Source organism: Lactuca virosa, chromosome 5 (assembly GCF_052849685.1).
Source record: "Lactuca virosa cultivar CGN04683 chromosome 5, Lactuca_virosa_CGN04683_v6, whole genome shotgun sequence".
NCBI classification, from domain to species: domain Eukaryota; kingdom Viridiplantae; phylum Streptophyta; class Magnoliopsida; order Asterales; family Asteraceae; genus Lactuca; species Lactuca virosa.
This window is the reverse complement of record NC_136430.1, coordinates 93933120-93958089: the sequence shown is the minus strand read 5'-3', so window position 1 is coordinate 93958089 and position 24970 is coordinate 93933120. Positions and strand designations below refer to the sequence as shown.

At 30.6% G+C, this 24970-nt stretch overlaps 1 pseudogene; it reads left to right on the top strand.

The window, feature by feature from the left end:
• Nucleotides 1–24970, top strand: LOC145111485 (phytoene synthase 2, chloroplastic-like; annotated as a pseudogene).

Genomic DNA, 24970 nt, shown 5'->3' with positions numbered 1-24970 from the left:
ATGACTGGCCCCGACATTATTGTTGTTGTTGTTGTTGCTGTTGTTTGGCTGTTGGTTCTGTTGGGGTTGAGATCTGCAGTATCGGGTGGTGTGCCCCTTGCGGTTGCAGTTGGTACACTGCATTTTCACTGCACTCGCCATGGTGGTGGTAGTTGCATTTGTTACATTTTGGTAAAGTCCCTAAGTATGGCCTGGTAGTGGTTTGCGCAGTTGAGGCTGGAGCAGCTGGTGCTGGCGCAACTTGAGTTGTAGCAGCGTGGACTGCTATAGTTTGCTGCTTTTTGGAGGATCCCTGGTTCTGTCGCCCCTTTCGTTTGTTGTCCCCATTTTTCTTGTTATTCCCTTCCTTCTTGGTCTCAGTCTCAGTAGTTTTGGCTCCTTTCTTGTTGGACTGGAGAGGAAGAAGTGGGGCGCTGGTTTGGTGAAGAATAGTGAAAAGAATGAACGGTCGAATGTTTAGGGCACAAAGGGAAAATGCGTTATTTTTTAAAATTCAGACATGGTCTCACATCTGAAAATTTAAGAGGCATTTAGAAATTTAAGAGGTAAAAAATAAGATGCAAACAAATAATCTGAATCTGAATTTTTAAGAGTTTGCCTCTTAATTTTGCAATTAAGAGGTAAACAAACAACCCCTAAGTTGGTCCATATTAAATTGGGGTCATCGGTGTGCTCCCAATACTTTGCTAAGGTCATATACAATAGTTTGATAGTTTAAGAGTTATTAAGTGTCAACTAAATTTCCACATATTTCTACGATCAAGATGGCTTTGTTCATGACAATATTATGATATTTGTTTTTTATTTACAAATTTAAGGTACTATGTTATATATTACATTTAAACAAGTTTTGATTTAACTTCAAGAAAAAAGATAGATTTTGTACCAAAAAAATAAAGTTTAACAGTCTATTGAGTCCAAGAAAAAAACGATGCACCTATTCAAAAGGTGGTTGATCTTTAATATTAACTAACATTAAGCAATTTAATTATTACTGTATTATTCAGTTCCACATGCATTGAAGAAGCATGGTACGAGATCAAAGTGGAAGAATCGGCCAAAGGCCAACAACCGAAGACCTGGTAAAATATTTAGTGGGAAAAACTACATTTAAAGGTAAAAATTTTATGGAATTGTGGTTTGTTACTTTAAACTTGAATTTGTATTAGTGAATATTTATAATGAAATCTTTCTATGTCATTTCGGCCCGTTTCAAATTTCCCACAAAGTTATTCTTTTCCTTTTTCTTCTTCTCATCTGTACTTGTTTCAATCATTCCTTTGAAAAATCCAAATCATAAGTATTTCGACGATTCGACCTTCATCATCTCCTTTTCTCTTATATAAACCCCATAATAATTAAGAATAAGTTTCAAGGCATGCTTCCTCACAAAAATATAAATGCTTATTCAACCCTAATATAACTTAGATAAACATATTTAGATCGGTTTAGTTAAAATGTAGACAAAAATCCAAAATTGGTCCACGTGGTTTTCAAAACGTATCACTTTAAGGATATCTATCGAAAGCTACATCATCCGTCCTTATGATTTCAAAACCTTACATCATTGGTCCTTTTTACGTTAAATCTAACTTTTGACCAGTTAGTTTTTTTGAAATGACCAATATATCATTGGTCATTTCAAAATAACTAACTGGTCAAAAGTTAAAATTAATGTTAGAAGGACCAATAATGCAATGTTTTAAAACCATAAGGACTGATAGTGTAGCTCTTTCAAATAGATATCCTGTAAAAATTTTGAAAAACCACAAAGGACCAATTTTAAAAATTTGTCTAAAATGTATTACCGCAGACAATGCGACAAACATACATGACTACATGAGTATGTAGTACATATATTGAAAATGAAAATCGAAGGAGCTCCTTGGGCCTGGTCTTGTTGGGTCTTGGTTGAAGCCCGATTCTAGCCCAGCCGGCTTCTATGATTTTTTTTTTTTTTTTTGGTTGAATTGCATAATTTGAAATATTAGCCCCTAGACCTTCATATATTCTTTATTTGCCAAATAAATTGTCTTAGTAATTTCTAAAACTTTATCATTAAAAATATATTTGCATAGAAAGATAACATACTCTGATCAAATTCCTATTAATGAACATTGTTTTTTCCAAAAAAAAAAAACAACTTATCAAAAACTACTACTTTATACATATTTTTTACTTATATATTGGTTTAAATTTTAGATTATTATTATTAGGTTTCCATGTGGTATTACATGTTAAATTGCGTTATTTTAATATATCAAAATACAAAATTGCAAAAATGGTCCCAGTGGTTTGTCAATTTCTGTGGGTAAGGTCCAAAAAAAAGTATATTAGCAAAAAAGATCCCTATTTGATGGTTTTGTTGCGGTTTTGGTCCCAACCTCGTTAAGTTTAACAGCATGGCTGTTAACTTTTGGCAAATGACGGATTTACCCCTGCGACCATTTCTGCAGTTTTATCTTTTTACCAAACTACAAGGACCAATTATGCAATTTCTCTTTTTCATTTTATTGAATTATTATATATTAATTATTTTAATTACTTTTTTCTTTTTAACTTTTTTCTTATTGTATTATTTTTTTACTGGATTATTATATATTAATAAATATTATTTTTAATATATTATATTTATATATTAAAAAATATTACTTTTTTATTATTAATTTTTTTAATTATTTTTTTTGAATTTCTTCTTTATTGCATTAATTCTTTTTTATTGGATTATTATATATTAATAAATATTATTTTTAACATATAATATTTATGTATTAGTAAGTATTAGTTTTTTGGATTATTAAATTCATTTAATTAATTTTTTTTAATTTACTTATTTCGTTAATTCTTTTGATTGGATTATTATATATTAATAAATATTATTTTTAACATATAATATTTATGTATTAGTAAGTGTTAGTTTTTTGGATTATTAAATTCATTTAATTAATTTTTTTTAATTTTCTTATTTCGTTAATTATTTTGATTGGATTATTATATATTAATAAATATTATTTTTAATATATTATATTTATATATTAATAAATATTATTTTTAATATATTATATTTATATATTAATAAATATTACTTTAATATTATTATTATTATTTTATTTTTTTAATTTCTTCTTTATTGTATTAATTCTTTTTTGTTGGATTATTATATTAACAAATATTATTTTTAGCATATAATATTTTTCTATTAGTAAGTGTTACTTTATTGGATTATTAATTTTATTTAATTAATTTTTTTTTAATTTTATTGCATTAGTTCTTTTTATTGGATTACTAATTTAAATTTATTATTTTTATTTATAATAAATAATATTTTTTAATTGGTTTTATTTTTTTTATTTCTTTCTTTATTGTTTCAAATAAAAATACCAAAAAATCTCACCCACCCCACATTCTCTAATTTATTTTAAATATTTGGAAGATAACATATTTTGGACAACACCACCACCATCACTCAGTCACAACAAACCACTATCAGGTCGTCTCCAACCATGTTACTATATATATATATATATATATATATATATATATATATATATATATATATATATATATATATAAGTTCAGTAATTATTCACGAAGTGAGATCATCGTGTGTATTTTAGTTTTTGTATATACACATATATCTAAATCTGTTATATATTTCAATAAACTTATTATTTTGACATATAACGAACGAGTACCGAATAACGAGTTCTACAACTTTGTCACCACCTGTAGTGGCTATGGTGGTTTGAAAACCATCGATCTAATATTGTCGTCATCGATGGTGGTATCTGTAATGAATGGTCGGCTGGAGGAAGTATGCTTTCTAGGGTTTATTTTACATTGTGTGGGTAGTCAACTAGTGTAGTTTTCATCGAGAATGGCCGACTGTAGTCGATTATTCATGATTTCCAGCGAGATAATAAGACGACGCAAGGTGGTAAAATGCAACGAATGGAGGAGCTGACCCGAAGTGTTTGGTATTTTTATTTAAAACAATAAATAAAGAAATTAAAATAAAATAAAAACAATTAAATAAATATTATTTATTATAAATAAAAATAATAATTTTAAATTAATAATCCAATAAAAAGAACTAATGCAATAAAAAATTAAAAAAAATAATTAAATGAAATTAATAATCCAATAAAGTAACACTTACTAATAGATAAATATTATATGCTAAAAATAATATTTGTTAATATATAATAATCGAATAGAAAAATTAATACATTTAAACAAAATTAAAAAATAAATAAAAAAATAATAATAATAAAAGTAATATTTATTAATATATAAATATAATATATTAAAAATAATATTTATTAATATATAATAATCCAATCAAAAGAATTAACGAAATAAGAAAATTAAAAAGGAATTAAGTAAATGAATTTAATAATCCAAAAAACTAACACTTACTAATAGATAAATATTATATGTTAAAAATAATATTTATTAATATATAATAATCCAATAAAAAAGAATTAATGCAATAAAGAAGAAATTCAAAAAAAAATACTTAAAAAAATTAATAATAAAAAAGTAATATTTATTAGTATATAAATATAATATATTAAAAATACTATTTATTAATATATAATAATCCAATAAAAACATAATATAATAAGAAAAAAGTTAAAAAGTAATTAAAATAATTAATATATAATAATTCAATAAAATGAAAAAGAAAAATTGCATAATTGGTCCTTGTAGTTTGGTAAAAAGATAAAACTGTAGAAATGGTCCCGGGGGTAAATCCGTCATTTTCCAAAAGTTAACAGCCATGCTGTTAAACTTAACGAGGTTGGGACCAAAACCGCAACAAAATCATCAAATAGGGACTTTTTTGCGAATAAACTTGTTTTTGGGCCTTACCCACAGAAATTAACAAACCACACGGACCATTTTTGCAATTTTGTCACATCAAAACAAAGTTCAAGAGCCTTTATTCCTTCTTTTTTTCTCACCAATCACATACTCGCGTGTGTTATTTCTTTCTTAAAACCTAACTTGATGGATGGGTGATTGGATGAATATAATATGTATCCAGTGCATTGTATGTTAGTGGAAACTACCACTCTTTAGTTGCATTCATACAGCCTAACAAAATGAGCATATGCAATGTCACTATAATATCAACGCATTATTACATTGGACACAACGTCACCATAGAAATCTCTTGCATAAATCAAACACCCACCATAGAAACCTCTTGTATAAAATTATAAATCAAACACCTACCATATAAACAACCATCACCATAGAAATCTAAATCAAAACATCCACCAAAGAAACAAAAAATTGACCAATGAAGCTTGCATTAAAAAATCTATTTAGCAATAATTCATTCCAAGATTTTGATTTTTACCATTCCAAGATTAAATGCATTCCTATGTTAACGGCGGATGACATCCAACTTTCTTTCTTTAACTGGATTAAGAATAGAACTAGATTAAATTCCTTTTTTGGTTCGATTGATATATCTCTCCTTTATCTATTTGTAATATATAGCTTTTCTAACGCCTTACTAACCCGTTTTGATATATTTCAGTCGTTCAAAAAAAATATGACAATACCACATCATGATGAACACCTCCCTCCACGAGAATAAAAACATTGTGAGGATGACTTCAAGTGAGTTAGCTATGGAGCGCCACAATCTCTTTCTCTTCCTTTTTCTTTCTCTCATAAATTTTATTTATATAAAGTGGTGATATGAAATGGTAAATAATTCTCAAGGTAATTAAAAGTAATGGAAATGATATGAAGTTGAGGTAAGGTAGAAAAATAAAAATGTAATAGACCAATAGCCTAAAAGAATACAATTCATTAGCTATACTTATAGGCTATAAATGTTATTATCCTTTTAATTAAAAATATCAAACCATAAAAAATGAAATAATATCAACGGGCGTAATAGTCAAAATACTTGGCCCATATATGAGATAACAACAACCAACCACGTTTGCAAGCTGATAATTATTTGGGGAAAATGACTTTTGAGGGTAATTAACTTTTGCGTTTGTACTCATTTGGTCCCTTTCTTTTTTTTCTATTCAATATATCATCGAACTTATTGATTATGTTCAACATAACCCTTTTGACCGGCTTTTGACCTGTGATAGCCGGTTAAAAGGTTATGGTGAACACAAACAACAAGTTTGATGGTATATTGAGTACAAAAAAAAGACCAAATGAGAACAAATGCAACAGTTGGTTACCCTCTTGATTCATTTTCTCTTTACTCATTTACAGCAAATCCCACGTCATCTCCTATTGATATTAATGACTTTATGAGATTCATTCTTGCTTCTCTTCAAAACATAACCCACGAAAGAACATTATTCATACATGTACAACTTTGTAATGCACTTGAATATTTATTAGGGGAATCTTGACTAAGCAGGCGCATTTCATGACTACATTTACATTTCCAATCAAATGATTTATCGTATCATGGATTCTAGACAAGTCTACAAACGAGTGGAATCACAAGTGCTGTGATTTTTGAGTTCACTTAGCTTTAAGATCGAATTAATGGGATAAGATACAACATCAATATGTACAATATCATGCTGCTTTTGTAGACACATCACCATAATATACCTTGAGGTAAACGTTTATGCTGATAAATATACCTCGCATACACAGTTATATCCTTTTGCAGAGAGGTGTTGACAACTAACCACGGTAAGCATAGCATAGACCATGTTTTAACGAGGTTACCCATTTGAAACGCTCTTCATATACGTTATAGCCAAAGAAGGTTGCAGTCTTTGATAATTTTGCAACTTTAATTTCATTTAACTTTTCGGGGAAAATGACTTAGGAGGGTTACCAACTGTTGAGTCTGTTCTTATTTGGTCCTTTTCCTTTTTTTTTGTACTCAATATACCATCGAACTTGTTGTTTGTGTTCACCATAACCTTTGACCGTCTATCACAGGTCAAAAGTCGGTCAAAAGGGTTATGGTGAACGCAAACAATAAGTTCGATGGTATATTGAATACAAAAAAAGGGACCAAATGAGTACAAACGCAAAAGTTAATTACCCTCAAGAGTCATTTTCCCTAATTATCTGTCCAACCTTTAGCTAACTACCTACTCATGCTAAAATCTGACCGTTCAAATCACCATCGTTAATTTCACCACAGCCGTTGGATCAACCAGAAGGGTCAATAAATATCCCCTATCATTTTCTACTAGATTATGATCCGCGTTTAACACGGGGAACATAAATTAAATACATATCACACTAATAGGTGGTATTGTCTTAGGTGGAATTTTAATAAAAAATGTTAGTTAAATTCATTTTTAGAGTTTTTAAACCAAATTTATTAAATAAAAATATTTAATATTTATATTAGAGCAATTTGGTTTTTTAATACATCAATTTTTAACATAAATGATCCACGTGATCTTTGTTTTTATCAAAGTACATTGTTGCAATATATATATATATATATATATATATATATATATATATATATATATATATATAAATTGGACAACAATATATAGCAATATAAATTATTTTTTATGTTCATATATATAAAAGACTTTAACATCCAAAATGACCATATTGCACATGTATGCTATCATATTCACAATTTTAAATGAGTAAAATATTAAAGAAAAAAATTATAGCAGTAGAAGGGGCCAGCAGTGGCAAGGGTATGGGTATTTCAGGTAAAGAGAACATATACATAGATGTTGTGTTGCCCTCATTCATCATGCAAATAGTATTCAATGTAGAGGAGTATTTTTTATGTGGTGTATAGAAATATATCAGTTCCATTCATTAATATATACCATTGTATTTGATTCATGATTACATTTGATAACTCTCACATATTAAGAACATCGATTACACATGTTTTAAGAATGTTGCAAATAGAGGATATAATGTTGATTATACACAGACTCACGAACACACATAGTTCAACACATTAAAAAAAATCGATATAAAGGATATAATTTTGTTTCTGTAACTAAATGAATGAAACTAATATGCTTAAAGTAGACTGATTAACTTTTTCATGACCTCTCAACATGAATACAGTATTAACAAGCAATAAGAACAAAATAAATGAAAGAAATTACAGAAGAAGAATGAGAACAGAGTAAAGAAAGAACTTGAATTTTTTTTTTTTTTTGAGAAGAAGACCGCTGAAGAAAAACACTGTAAATCGTAGGAATCAATCTAAAATCGTAAGAATAGCAACTTCAATGAAATCGTATATATAAGGTGTTTTTAAATAAGGAAATCACTATCTTCCAAAAAAATTGGGATCATAAGATATCATCTTGGAGATTTTCGGCTATTCATCTAGAAAAAAAAGAAAGATATCAATTATATTGATTTAAAATTTCAAATTAGTTAACTTGCTTATTTAATAAGTTTTAAAATTCAAACCATTATCTCAAATTGATTTATTTCACGTAGGATATACTGAGAGATAAATTATGAATAATATTGACTTTAATTTTCAATCTCAAATATTTTGGTGATTTAATGGGATTAGATTAGATTTTATAGGTTAATAACTAAATTATTGATATGCTTATTTAATGAGTTTTTTCAAAAAAAAAAAAAAGTTAAACGGGTTTGAATTTTGAAGCCAAAAGTTATATATAAGGGGGTTAAATTGAAAAACAATATTAATTAGGGTTAATGATGACATAGATCGTCAAAAGATGTCTTGAAGGAGATGCATGCTTGAGTTTGTAGAGATTTGTGTGAAGCCAAAACAGTGGTGTGATAATTGGAGATGTAAGGAAGATGCAATACACAAATTATAAGAATACATGAGCAAAAAGGAACCACCTTATGGTTCTACGTTCTGTTATGAACAAACAAAGCATCAATTGAAGCACAATCATTGACATGAGGACGAAGAGGATTAGAGAATTAGGGTTTAAGAGAGAAAAATAGAGGAGAAAGATGGGGTGGTTATTAATGTTTTGGCCATATTTATGGAGAAACTGATATCCCGTATATAAATAAAATGATATGCTTCAATTGATAACATAATTGTTGAATTTAAAGATTCTATAATTAAATGTAATTGTGTTCGAATTGTGAAATATATTTTAGAAAGTAGGGATAGATTCTATAATTAAAGATTCCATAATTAAATGTAATTGTATTCGAAATGTAAATTTAGAGATTCTATAATTAAAAGTTTGAATTCTATTTGGGGAAGATGATGTCAGCAATTTGATCTAAATGTGGAAAAATAAGATTAAAAATACAATCAACGGTTCTGATTGCTCCATTGGTGAATTAAGGGTTCTCTTTTAATAATATTTAGAGATTTGTTGCCATGTACTTCTATCTCTCCTTTATCAAGGAAGAAGTTTTCACGTGTTTTCTTAGATCTTGGTTTCTGTTAGCCGTTTCAAACGATTATATCGTTGTAATCCTGTAGATTGTTCTGCGATCTACGTTTTGATTATGGATTTGATATGTTCCAATCAGTCGATCCAAATCGAACGGAGGGTGCATCGGGATGATCCTTTGATGAAATTATTTGGATTAATTTGTTTGGATTATATTGGATGATTATATGGATGGTTTTGGATAGGAGACTCTGCTATTCAGAAATAGATAAACTATTTCAACAGAGGGTTCTGTTATTCAGAAATAGACAAACTATTTCAACTGAGGAAGAACTTTGAGATTCAACTCAAGTCTTAAACACTCAAAACGTCTTGTTTATTTCATACAGGCAAATGCCCTATTTATAGGCTCTAAAGAGCCGGTTACATAAATGCCCTATTTATAGGAAGAACTTTGAGATTCAATCGTATGATTGCAACACGACAAACCTATTTTACAAATTTAGACCCCTAGACTATCAAGGGTCTTACACTTTATGTTACATCTTACCTACTTTACGTCACATTCGACATATTACATTTAACATACCGATAACGACAAATAATCTATCGATACTTTATATTTAACCTACCGACAACGACAAATGATAAATAAAATAAATTACAAATCTTATTAGAATTTTATTTATCACTTGTCGTTGTCGGTAGGTTAAATGTAAAGTATCGATAGATTATTTGTCGTTATCGGTAGATTAAATGCAATATGTCGAATGTGACGTAAAGTAGGTAAGATGTAACATAAAGTGTAAGAAATTTGATAGTCTAGGGGTCTAAATTGTAAAATAGGTTTGTCGTGTTGTAATCATACGATTGCTCTCAATTATGTAACCGGCTCTTTAGAGCCTATAAATAGGGCATTTGCCCGTATTAAATAAACAAGGCGTTTTGAGTGTTTAAGACTTGAGTTGAATCTCAAAGTTCTTCCTCTGTTGAAATAGTTTGTCTATTTCTGAATAGCAGAGTCGTCTGTTGAAATAGTTAATCTATTTCTGAATAGCAGAACCCAATATCCAAAACCATCCATAAAACCATTCAGTATAATCAAAACCATCCATCAATATCAAAAGATCATCCCGACGCACCCTCCATTCGATTTGGTATCAGAGCCAGGTATCGTTCTTACTATGAATTCTCATTGTTATTTGTCATTCATCATCATAAATATTATTATGAATATGAATATTCATCGTTATGAGTTATCATGCATATTACTTATCATAATCATCGTAAAATATAATAGTCATAATAAACTCTACTATCACCATCATTTTTAACTATAAATTTTTAATCGTAATTCTGATCTAAAACATAACTAAATTATTGTTCTTATAGAATTATAATCATGAGTTTTTCAAGTCTAAACATTAATAAACAAGAATTAAAACTTTTTCATAAAACACTAAAACAATCTAAAAAGTTTCTTTTAGATTTAAAAATAGATTCTAACATATCAATAATCAATTACATATCTAATATTAAAACAATGCATATAATAGATAATAGTATAAATTGGAAACAAGAACAAATAAAAAATCTAGAAGATAAGATAACAAGATTAATCTGTTAAATATGTCTCAAGAAATAGAAAATTCACCAATAATTATTAATAACAAAGAAAATGAATCTGGATACACTTTTGATGCTCTAATTAATAAAAATAATATTAATAAAAATGCTATAAGAAAATCAAATTTTACACTATCAGGAAAACATAATTTTAGAAATAACTCATTAAAAAACTTCTTTTCAAGAAAAAATATTATATACTATGGAAAAACTATAGGTGAAGAATCAATACCCATAGAATCAACTCAAGGAAATATTATTATACCTATAATAAATAAACAACAAATTAGAAATAGATTATCTAATATTAAAGAAGTAGATAGAATAAAAATTGCTTATATTCATATATCAACTATTTAAGTAGTTTTAAAAAGTACTTTTAGTGACTTAGATACACCATTAGAATTAGAAATCAGAGATGATCATATAATTAATAATCAAGAAAGTATTATTGCAAAAGGAGAAGGTAATTTAATTGAAGGAAAAATAAAATTTAATATTAATATTCAACTAGGATTAAGTCTTAAAGATAAAAATCTAAGTAATAGTATTACCGTACGATATAAATTATTAAGACAAAATTTTATGTTAAAAGGTAATCATCCATTTACTATTACATATCAAATAAATTATGCATTAACAAATTCTCATCATAGTATTACGTTTAAAACAGAAGATAGAATTTATATAGATAAATTATTTACCCATTTATTATCACTTGAATATAACTAATATTAGAATATTTAATGAAGCTAATTTTCAACCAATAATAAGTACTCCTTTAATAAAAAGAAACTAAAGTTTTCATTTCTAAAAATCAGAACCAATACAACTTGTTAATATGAAAACTTTACAAGAAAAAGTAGAAACATTAACTAAATTATTCGCAGCATTAGAAATCTCATCCGAAATTCAAGATAACGCAAATAATACAGAAATAGAAAATAATTCGGATAATAACAATGCGGAAGTAATATATGATTTTTCATCCGATAATGAAAATCCTTATTCAAATCCATATAAAAATTCACAAAATAATTTTTTATTAAAACGCAAACAATCATATGTTGAAGACGATTATCAAAGTCAATATATCTACGGACCACCTTCATTAGAAGAAAATTTTTTATATCGACAAGGAATGGTTAAAAATAAACAAAACAAATGGGAAAAAATACCTCCACAATACATACCCAAATTATTTACATTTCCAACAAATTCAGATATTTTGTTTATTGATTATAATCAAAATCCCGAAGCAAAAATTCAAGAATGGAGTAATAAAATGGGAGTCCAAATTCATCTTACTGAAGAATTAAGAAATTTACACCCAACAAATTTTCTTAACTATATCATTCATAAAACACAAGGTAATGCATATCGTTTCCTCTCATCTCTTGATGAAACTGAAACAATGATGATAGCTACTACTGATGCTATGGAAACATTTAAAAATGTGTTAAGTCACCTTTTTCAAGAATTTATAGGAAAACAAATCGAAGATAGAGCATCTCAGGAAGCTTTTCAACTAGAATCATTATGTCATTTAACTAATCTACGAATCTGTAACATGTGATACTTAGATCCATTTATATGTGAATATTCTGAACATTATTATAATCTACATTCCACTAGAAAAAAGATAGCATTAGACATGTTTTATAAAAAATTACCATCATTAGTAAGTCAAAGTGTAATAAAAGATTTTCAAGAAGCTCTACAACAAAATAAAATCGCAGACACTTTAGGAGCACGAATAAGTATATTAAAAGCATGGATGCAAAAGAAATGTTTAGAACAAAAGACAACGCAAGATGCAAAAATTAATCTATGTTGTGAAACTCTTTCTAATAAAGTTAATCAATATGGTTGTAAAGATAATAAAAGACAACGATATAAAAAGAAAATTTGGAAAAAACAAATTTATAAACCTAAATATAAACAATATTATAAACAAGGTGAAAGAAAATATTTTCGAAATAGAAAACAATATAGACAAAAATATCAACCTAAAACAAATTATTGCCCATCTAATAAAAAAGATTGTAAATGTTGGATATGTCAAGAAGACGGACACAAATATTACGAATGCCCAAAAAAACTAAAAAGGTATGAGAAACAAATTTATTAAAAATTGCATATGATCATGGATATGAACCTATAGAAGATTCAGATATAGATTCAGACATAGATATTTATGCATATACAACTGATTCTGATTCACATGCACATACATGATCCTATGGAAAAAGTATTATTGGGATTAGAACGTAAAACACTAAAACAATCTAAAAAATTTCTTTTAGATTTAAAAATAGATTCTAACATATCAATAATCAATTACATATCTAATATTAAAGCAATACATATAATAGATAATAGTATAAATTAGAAACAATAACAAATAAAAAATCTTGAAGATAAGATAACAAGATTAATCTGTTAAATATGTCTCAAGAAATAGAAAATTCACCAATAATTATTAATAACAAAGAAAATGAATCTGGATACACTTTTGATGCTCTAATTAATAAAAATAATATTAATAAAGATGCTATAAGAAAATCAAATTTGACACTATCAGAAAAACATAATTTTAGAAATAACTCATTAAAAATTTTCTTTTCAAGAAAAAATATTATATACTATGGAAAAATTATAGGAGAAGAACCAATACCTATAGAATCAACTTAAGGAAATATTGTTATACCTATGATAAATAAACAACAAATTAGAAATAGATTATCTAATATTAAAGAAGTAGATAGAATAAAAATTGCTTCTATTCATATATCAACTATTCAAGTAATTTTAAAAAGTACTTTTAGTGACTTAGATACACCATTACAATTAGAAATCAGAGATGATCGTATAAATAATAATCAAAAAAGTATTATTGCAAAAGGAAAAGGTAATTTAATTGAAGGAAAAATAAAATTTAACATTAATATTCAACTAGGATTAAGTCTTAAAGGTAAAAAATCTAAGTAATAGTATTATCATACGATATAAATTATTAAGACAAAATTTTATGTTAAAAGGTAATCATCCATTTACTATTACATATCAAATAAATTATACATTAACAAATTCTCATCATAGTACTACGTTTAAAACAGAAGATAGAATTTATATAGATAAATTATTTACCCATTTATTATCCCTTGAATCACCAAATATGATTGATAATAAAATATTTAATGAAGCTAATTTTCAACCAATAATAACTCGCTACTAGAAAAACAGCATTTTACGACGCGCGAACCATGACACGCGAAGATTTATGATACGCAAATATGTGTGTCCAAAAAATAATGTCATCTCTTCCAAAATTAAAAGAATTTAGGACACGCTTTTTTGCGTGCCCTAAAATTAGTGTCTAAACAAAAAAAATAAAAACACGGAGGGCACCTATAATAAAATGTGTGTCGTCTAAGACTGTCATTTTATAAATTTTAATAGAACGCGCGCGTTCCATCCTGGAAAAATGAAATCCCAAAAACTTAAAAACCACACCTTCCTTTTTTTCTCCTCCACTTTAGTTTCCCTCTTTGTAATAGCTAGGGCTTTTTGTCAAGAACTTGCCCCGACCGCCTTCCTCTACTGCTCGTTCTCTCTTCAACTTCCCTTTCATTCCTTCTCACTTCGACAAACCCTTTCTCTTCTTCTCAGTTCTCGACATCGACAGCTTCTCCCACCTCCTACGTTTCTCTTGGCGTTGGCACCTCCCACATCTCACCTCCGTCCAGCCCCACCCCGCCGTCTAACGCTTTCCATCGACACCCAGCCGGTGGAGCCCCTCCTCTCCGGCACTTTCCAGCGAGACCCAGCCGGTGGAGTCCCTCCTCTCCGACAGTCTTAGACGAGATCCGGCGACTCACCAAGACTTCCCAGCGGTGTCGCCGACAATTCTCCGTCGCAATTAAACCCCTTGTGTCGATGCTCCGCTCTCCATCACCAGAAGCCAACGAAGCTGCCCTGCTCGCCCTTCTTAACCTCGCTGTTAAGGACGAAACGTATGTTTGTTTATCTTTCTGCTTTTACTTTGATAATATGATGATGATGATGATGATGATGAGCTTCACTTTTGTGTTCGATCGTTTTCTTTTTCTTATCGTTGCATCTTTTTTGGATGATTCATAAATATTTGGAAAAAGAAAAAGGAATCAAAGCTTTTTTGAAAGTATGTTTTGTGGTCTCTGTTTTATCGTTGATCGTTTTTTCCAATTGGTTAACAGAAAAGAAAATAGTTTGACTCAGTTAATTAAATTAGTGTTTGTTCTTATTGATAAAAAAATCCATATATTGTTTCTATAAACTAAACAATATACCCATGATTTTGATTGGAAGTGTTTAGTTTTATGAGTAGTTTTGTTCATGCTTAGACAAACAGTGTTCTCTTGTTCATAAGATTCCCTACTAGGATATTTCATTGGTGGTTTTAAAATTCTTGGAAGAAGTTAAAATGAATTAGAATTTGAAAAGTTTTTGTGGTTTTTATTTGCTGCTTTAGGATAACATGTTCATCCCCAAACTTTCCTTCATTTGCAATTATGTTATGTTGGATTCTTGGATTTTGATCTTTGGTCACATGAAATACTATGTTAACCATGTCTCTTATTTTCTTTTCCTTTTTGATGATTTATCCACATAAGTGAATCAAAATCCAAAAAAAAAAACTCATTTTCTTTTCATTCTTGATTCTAAAAATTTTTCTAAAATGGAAACTTTTGTAGATTTGGTGCTAAGTGTGCTTTAAAATTTGACAGGAACAAGACTTATGACTGAAGAAAGACAGAAAGCAGTATGGGCTATATATGGTAAGTGCATACATGAAAACCTAATTTATCAATCTTTTTTCATGTAGGTGTGTTGTTATAAAGATCAAAAGCATAAGTTGATCTACTGTTTGGTGCAGGAGAACATATGAACTCGTTGATGGCCCTAACACCACCCACATGAGTGCTACTGTTCTTGACAGATGGGAAAAGAGAGTCGAAGATCTCTTTAATGGACGACCCTTTGACATGCTTGATGCTGCCCTCACAGACACCTTTCAAAAGTTCCCACTAGACATTAAGGTAATACCCTAATCACTACAATCAGCTTTAAAGTTTATAAGCTTCATACGTCTAAGTAATTTTTTTGGTTTTCAGCCGTTCAGAGATATGATTGAGGGAATGAGGATGGAAACCAAGAAAAGTCGCTATGAAAATTATCAAGAACTTTACCTATATTGCTACTATGTTGCTGGAACAGTTGCTCTGATGACTGTTCCTGTCATGGGTATCTCCCCTGAATCATCATCACATGCATCAAGCATCTATAATTCTGCTCTCAGTCTTGGCATCGGAAATCAGCTCACGAATATCCTTAGAGATATAGGAGAAGAGTAAGTTTTCCACTTTGATCAATCCACATTGTTGATGTTCCACATCACTAGACACATTCTCATATGCATGCTCTATACATTTTGGAGATAGATTATATATCTTCTCTCCTATAGTATTAGAGTCGAGGTCTACAACATAGTCTATCAAGAGCTTGCATGTTGGTGTCCCACATTGGCTAGACAAAGTTTCATCAACCTCTACACATATTAGAGTCTACCTTTTATTTGATGGGTTATGAGCACTACAACATTCCTATGGTGTACATGCAAACCCTAAAGCTTTGGATCTAGTTTGTCTAATGAACATGCAATAATCATCCAAAGCCATAAACCCTAGATCTAGCATGTGATAATCAATATAAACATAAGAATAGGGTTTATATCTTACCTTTGATTGTTATGTAGCAATAACAATCTATTCCTTCTTGTAATTGGCTTCTAAAAGCTTAGAGTCACAAATGTCACTCCTCTAATGGCTCACAAACACCAAGAGCAAGAGGATGAAGAAGGAGAAGAGGAGAGGCACTCAAAAACGTCTAGAAACCCTAAGGAATAAGATAGCCACGTTTTTGGTGCCCTAGGGGTGATTAAATAGTGAGGCTATTAGGGTTATCTAACAAGGAAACCCTAATTTGACGGCTTAGGCCCTAAGCAACCCATGGACTCCTCCTTTAGAGGCCTTGGACGATTTCTAATGGGTTTCCCCATAGAATTCGTCCACTCCTCTAATAAGGAGTCCAATAGCCCAATATTTAACTATCACACAATTGACAGTTCTAGTCCCCTAAGTTTAATTAATCTCTTTTAGCCACAAAATTAATTCTTAATTAATTATTGACTAATATTAATTAAACAATATGATTTCTCCTTTAATATATTATTCTCATAATATATTAATAAATCATAATTAATCCTCTCTCTCCATAATTCATCCTATCAAGTTGCATTGGTGAAGGCAACCCAAAAGGACCATGCACCATCGGGTCAAGTACATACCAAAATAGTTATGGACTTAGACACTAATCCAACAGTCTCCCACTTGGATAAGTCTAATAACTATTCTGCGTATGACTTCAGATCCTGATCCGCAATCGTAGCTTTCAAAAGTCGTTGTCAACTCTGATCTTATCAGATACGCGTCCTTTAGACAAGGGATCATATATTCCTCCATTCTAGATATCGTATAGACATGAGACATGGATTGAAATCATTCTCTCAGTCTATGTGTCGTTTCCTGATTTCTGATTTATGACAACTGACTAATTGAACAAATCAAATCAGTCCTAGCCCGGCCGAGCACTTTCCTTTGTCATCACTAAATCATCGAGGGGCCCACAGATATCGCTTTTATCCAACTTTGGGTAAAAGGAACGGATAAACTTCGATTCAATGCTCGCTTGTACTCACTCACCGAATCACACACAACAATACGTTTTATAACACCAAGTTACTGGTGCGTTTACATATTATCAATGTGTAACCGACTCGCATGATACAACTCACACATCTCGGTTTCAAGAATATAAGATATTATCGTCTCACCAATCACTCGTGATAAAATCCATGAAGCGGTCCAAGTGAGCGTGGGTTTAATCCAATGCTCAAATTATATTTGTAAGCACTCATGAACGTTGTAGCAAACTTTTGCTATGTCTAATACACTTTAGACAATCTACACACCAATTCATGACAATCTTCTTTCATACTTACTCCCAAAGTATGAGCGACTGTGGAACGTTCAAATAATTCGATTATTCTCAAATAACTCAATTATTTAGGAAGTCAAAACATGCAAATTTGAAACACAAGAATAATACTAATCTTATATGGCCCCAAACTTTTGAGTATAAATAAAACACTTTTATTTAATCACCATATTGATTACTCATTATTTGTTGTTTCGGGTAATCAACTTCTTACTTGAATTATAACGACAATTGTCCCATGCTCTTAGCATGCACACTATGTTTACTTATGGTCCTTTTTCTGTGAAATAGTATAATTGAATAACATTTTCAATCACACTCATTTTACAATTCCCAATCCTTACCACAAGTGTAAGAATATCAAATTCTTGCCACTTATAGAATATGTTAGATTCTAACACTTTATGCAACTGTCCTTTCGTAATGTCATGGCACAAAAGTCACCAAGACTCGGCCAATGAAATTACAAAGTCTTCTATTGGAGATTGTTGCAAGACAATTCCATAGATGTGAAGTCTCACATTCAAAGTACATTCCTTTGAACATCCTTCTTGCATAAAAGTTTCTAATCTAGACATAGATCCTTAACGTCCAACTCCCAATAAGGAAACATTTCCATATTTGCCATATGACAACTCATTATTAATAGAATCGTATCTAATAATAATAATGACAATATGGTCCTTCCATTACTATACTTCCAACTGTTCACAAGCGACCAATCCTTGGCGAACCTTAGATTATCCTTGACAGTTGTTTAACTAATTCAGTCAAATCCGATTCTAGTCCTCTTTCCCTCTTAATGCCCTAGGCATTTGGAAAATTTTAGAACAATCGAATATTACAACGACATGATACTTTACCAGTCTTTGCCATAATATTTCTATTTGCCATGTTCTCACGATTCGAACTATGAAGAGGGATGCCGTAATCATAATCGAGTGTGAGAACGCAACAATTATTTCCATATATAGAATTCTCTTACGTTGAATCCTTTCAACATAACATTCATATATCTTTTTGACTAAATTTGATTAAAATTTCTCAATTTAAACCTTTAGATTTGAAACGAAGTATACTATTCTCTCCCTTAATTATAGCAAAACAACTTTTCAACCTATGCAACTTTGCAAAGTGAAACTTTTGTTTTCTATAATTAACATTGCTAACTTGCAATAATAATCATGCTCCCACTAACATGATGATTATATCCATACCAGCATAACATTTATGCTCCCACTAGCTTTGACACATATTCATGAAACAGTTGGACTTCTAAAAGACAATACTTATTGACTTTCCAAAGTTCATATTTCCAAATACGATGTGCTTTGACAAGCTTTTATCTAAGCATATCAAACTCATACACCGTACTTTAGGCAGCTCACATGTGTGTCTAAACAATTCCAGAACTTATAGCAATAAGTCTCGATTGTTCAAACTAATTGCCAAATCTCACAATTCGAACTATGAAAAGGGATGTCGTAATCATAATCGAATTTGAGAATGCAATTTACATAATCGCTATCTCCTTAAAATCTCTCTTAGTGAAAGCGTTTCCTCACAATCATTTTCATGAAGGAGAGAAACCTTATGACACTTAGATTTTATGGTGCATATGTTCCTATCCATGCAAATTTATCATAAGCATAATCGTAAGATAATGTTTGTGACAAATTCAACCTCTTATGGACAGAACTTGTTCATTTTTAATTTCTTGCCATAGAAGGGTCCCACCATTGCTTCCAAGTTATTTAGCAACTCACCTATGCCAGTCAATGTACTTTCATTGATCAAGGTGTTTGCCCTTATGCATTCAATTGAGAACTTGTAGAACTCATACGCATAATCACTCAACTGGATTGGCACAGAAATAAAATTTTGTCAACACGATAGGTTACAATCCTCAAGTCGTGTGCTAGGGTTTAAGAGGTTTACTTCTTGATTTGTTCTTGAAACTTTCTAAGATCTTTAGACTCCCACTGACCTCTTGACATATAAGATTCTCTTGTCGAGAAACATTTCTTGACAAAACAAATATTCAAGAGTCAGTGTATGTCTTTATCAAGACAAACCTACATACAATTTGGTATTAGCTGGTCTTTGTCTTATCCAAGACATCACAACTTACCAAAATGTGCAAATGTAGAACATTCCTACTTAAGATTATATCACTCAATTCACAGTCTTGGAGTATGACTCTAAGACTCGATATTGGAATGAAGTACGATACATCTTATTGACTTAACCATTTCTGCAATTCACAATTCCTCTTCTTAGCCAAACTAGTGCACTAAGGTATCCTTAGAGGATGAATTGTAATATGGTTCCTACAATAACCAAGACGATCATAAAACACGATACAAAAGTACTCTCCCTTTTTCTTAGATTGGAGAACCTTTTATCTTTCTACCTTCATTGATTCTTCTTATTCGTTCTGCCATTCATTGAAGCTTTTCAATAATTCAGAATTACACTTAATCTTGTAAGCATAATCACGTTTACTAGACTTTTAGTAAATCATGACGAATAAACTCATCATTCTTTGTGGTGGACTTGACCAGTGCACAACATTGTGTACCAGATCTCCTAGTCCTTCCCTTGACTCACATACTTATGTGAACAAAGAATTAGTTTCAATTTCCCAAATACGAAGGTTTTCATTCATCACACAATACCAGTTGCATGATTCCAAGTTTTTGTCCAATTGAAACTTGGGTGATGAGAAACTTTCCTCATTTGGTAAATTTATGACATTTCCACAAATAACATAACTAAGAATCAAATCCATTCACAATATTGCTAACAATAGAACCATTCAAACACCAATTTTTCATAAAATCCATCGCAAGGAAACATAAATAAGATAAATCAAAATTTATTTTATTGCGGAAAAATATTGTCCTTACAACGCGATTACAAATGAAAACTATGCAAATATTATTTAGCAATCTATCCTAACTCTAAAGTAGTAGCTAAAATAATCCGATGTTTGAATCATGCGATCAAGATCCACTTCTTCATGATCAGATTTAGCTCACTTCTTTCCTTTTAAGCTTCCTTTTTTCTTCGATTCTGCAAAACACCAAATGTAATCTTATCACATCATGTATCAGGAATCAGAAAGGAACTTAATAGAGTTAGATAGTGGATTTTACCTGATGCATAGTCATACATCTTGGCTCTCCCATCTCTTAGATCTCTCAGGTAGTCATGGCAGCTTCGTAACCAATGCCCCTTCTTTTGGCAGTAGAAACACATGGATTCTTATGGAATGGTACACGGGACTATCTTAGACTCAGCTTTTCTCTTGCGTGGAGAAAACTTTTCTGGACTTCCAATGTTACCATTGCCTATAGAGGGTTTGGATATTGACTTACCAAACAAATTTGCTGACCAGTGCGCCAAATCATTTCTGATTCAGCAGCAATAAGCAAATAAGTCAAATCAATCAGAGTCATGTCGTGTTCCATCATATAGTACTCTCTAACGAACTTACCATATGATTCGGGAATTGACTGAAGAACCAAGTCAACAGCCAACTTCCTTTAAACATCGATACCTAACAATCCCAATCTATCAATATGTAACCTTTTATCCAAGACATGAGCACAAATAGACTTTCCATTTTCATGTCTTTTGCCAATAGGGCTTGAATGACCTTGAACTTTTCAAGTATTCGAACACGTGGGTCAGGGAGAATTATTGGAGGAGGTGGCGGAAATGAAGCATGATTTCCATTTCCACAATACAATCGTGGAAAACTTTTTCCAACGGATTTAGGAAGACCATAGATGTCAGACTTTGACATCTATGAAACGGGAGAAAATTCAAGTTTAGTTGATTGAGTCCTTAATAAAATATCCAAATGAGATATTAAGGCTAGGACCCAACACAATATCCTACAAATTGGAAGATGGATGCCGCAATCCAACTCGCAGAACATTTGAAGGTAGGTAAATGACGATTTACCAATTTCCACCATGAAAAACGAAAAGAATGTTAAGTTTTAAATGAATTGAAACTCCTAGATCTTTTGAGATTCATTGAACTTTTCAATGTCATGTTTAATCTCGATTATACCCTTCATTTGTGACTGGGATGCCGAGGATCACAAATAAGGTGTGAATAACCATGCGAATGTACGTGATGCCCTCAATGTTACAGTCACCTAATCGACGTGTCGGTTAACCACGCACGCTCCATCGATCCATGACAAACATCGAGTCATCCTTCGCTACCAATGCCAAACCCAACTTAGTGTGCCGGTTAACCACACACGCTCCACTAATTGTCTCGACAAGGGTACAAAGTGTAATTCCATGGAATTGCATCGATTTCACTTTTTCCTAAAGTAACTAAGATTTGGGAATTTAGTAAAAACATTTAGTTACTTTATTCATTATACTTTTAATGAGGAGAGGGGTTTGCCCTATCCTACCCGTTCGGTTAACGACCCTCCACTAGTCAAGAGTGCGGTGGGTAAGAGTGGATACACATTTAATCGCCATTTTATAGGCAATTTCCTTAAACACCGACCAACTTCGTGAATAAGGCCTACTAACGGTAAGACTAGCAGTTTAAGTTATACATATATAATATTAGACTTTTAATGTTATATATAGTATAGGGTGTATTTTACACTTTTTAAAATACTAGGTGGTTTAATTTTATAAATTACACTTTTAATTTAATTAAATATAAATCATATCATTATGGATTTATTAACTCTCTTTTAATTATACTATTAATTAACTTAATAAAACCATAAGGGTGTAATTTGAACTTTTTCAAAACTAGGGTTTTTAGAATTTAAAATTTCAAAAATTAAACTTTTAATCAAAAATTTAAATTCCAAAACTTGAGGGCAAGTTTTGAAACCTTTCAAAATATTAAGGTTCAACTATTTAAATTTCAAAACAAAAACTTTTAAAGTCCAAATTTAAACTATAAAACCTAAGGGGTGAAAAATGAAACTTTTCCAAACTTTATCAAGAACATTCTAGATCAACAATTCAAATAAGGCAATTAACAATTAATTTGGTTATCTAATTTTGACCTAGTCCAATTACTTGCAAGATAATTCACCAAATAACTAAAATAATTAAACATTATCTTATAAGGCAACAAATATTTGATTAATTGGTAATTATCTACTATTTTGGCAATGATATACACCCAAAATCAATAAAAATCGGATTTTACTAATTAAAAACGTTTATGGTAAGTATCCCAAGCCAAAACAGCAAGAAAATCGCGAAAAAACGCTGCCAGACCCTTTGACTCATCGAGTCCAGGCCTGGACTCGTCGAGTACAGCAGACTCGGCGAGTTCACCAAGTGACTCGGCGAGTCAAGCAGTCAGAACAAAAAAAAAATCGATTTTTAAGCAATTTTCAATCAAATAAGCATCAAACTCATTAACAAACAACCCTAGGCTCTGATACCACTGATGGGTTATATGCACTACAACATTCCTATGGTGTACATGCAAACCCTAAAGCTTTGGATCTAGTTTGTCTAATGAACATGCAATAATCATCCAAAGCCATAAACCCTAGATCTAACATGTGATAATCAATATAAACATAAGAATAGGGTTTAGCTCTTACCTTTGATTGTTATGTAGAAATAACAATCTATTCCTTCTTGTAATTGGCTTCTAAAAGCTTAGAGTCACAAATGTCACTCCTCTAATGGCTCACAAACACCAAGAGCAAGAGGATGAAGAAGGAGAAGAGGAGAGGCACTCAAAAACGTCTAGAAACCCTAAGGAATAAGATAGCCACGTTTTTGGTGCCCTAGAGGTGATTAAATAGTGAGGCTATTAGGGTTATCTAACAAGGAAACCCTAATTTGACTGCTTAGGCCCTAAGCAACCCATTGACTCCTCCTTTAGAGGCCTTGGACGATTTCTAATGGGTTTCCCCATAGAATTCGTCCACTCCTCTAATAAGGAGTCCAATAGCCCAATATTTAACTATCACACATTTAACAGTTCTAGTCCCTTAAGTTTAATTAATCTCTTTTAGCCACAAAATTAATTCTTAATTAATTATTGACTAATATTAAGTAAACAATATGATTTCTCCTTTAATATATTATTCTCATAATATATTAATAAATCATATTAATCCTCTCTCTCCATAATTCATCCTATCAAGTTGCATTGGTGAAGGCAACCCAAAAGGACCATGCACCATCGGGTCAAGTACATACCAAAATAGTTATGGACTTAGACACTAATCCAACATTATCCTGTTCATAACTACATTTCATTTTGTTTCAGTGCATTAATAGGTAGAGTGTATCTTCCTCAAGATGAGCTAGCCCAATATGGGCTATGTGAAGACGATGTTTACTCAAGAAGAGTGACTGATAACCGGAGATAATTCATCAAAGGGCAGATTAACCGGACTAGGTTTACTTCAACCAAGCCGAAGTAGGAGCTTCCAAGCTTGACAAAGATAGCTGATGGCCGGTATGTTCATATTTAAATTTCAAATCTTTATTACTCCATTATTTATCCCAAAAAAGTAAATAAAAGTGTTTGTTTTAAATTCGGGCTTTGTGATTGCAGGTGTGGTCATCGTTGTTGTTGTATCGAACTATCTTGGATGCTATTGAGGAGAATGATTATGTTAACCAGGTCTCTCATTTTCTTTTCCTAACAAATTTCAAAGCATACTTCTTTTTGGATTTTGATTTGTTATTATATGTTTTGTTTTATGCTTTGATATAGTTACTCTTTTGGCCACTACATAATTTTAAAAAAGTCTGTTTTCACATTCTGGTTAACCATAGTCAGGTAATAACTCATCTGAATTTGGATCAACTCTTTTCCTCTCTTTTTGTTGTGACTTATAATCTTCTTCTAATTACAATTTATAGGTACAATGTGGTTGA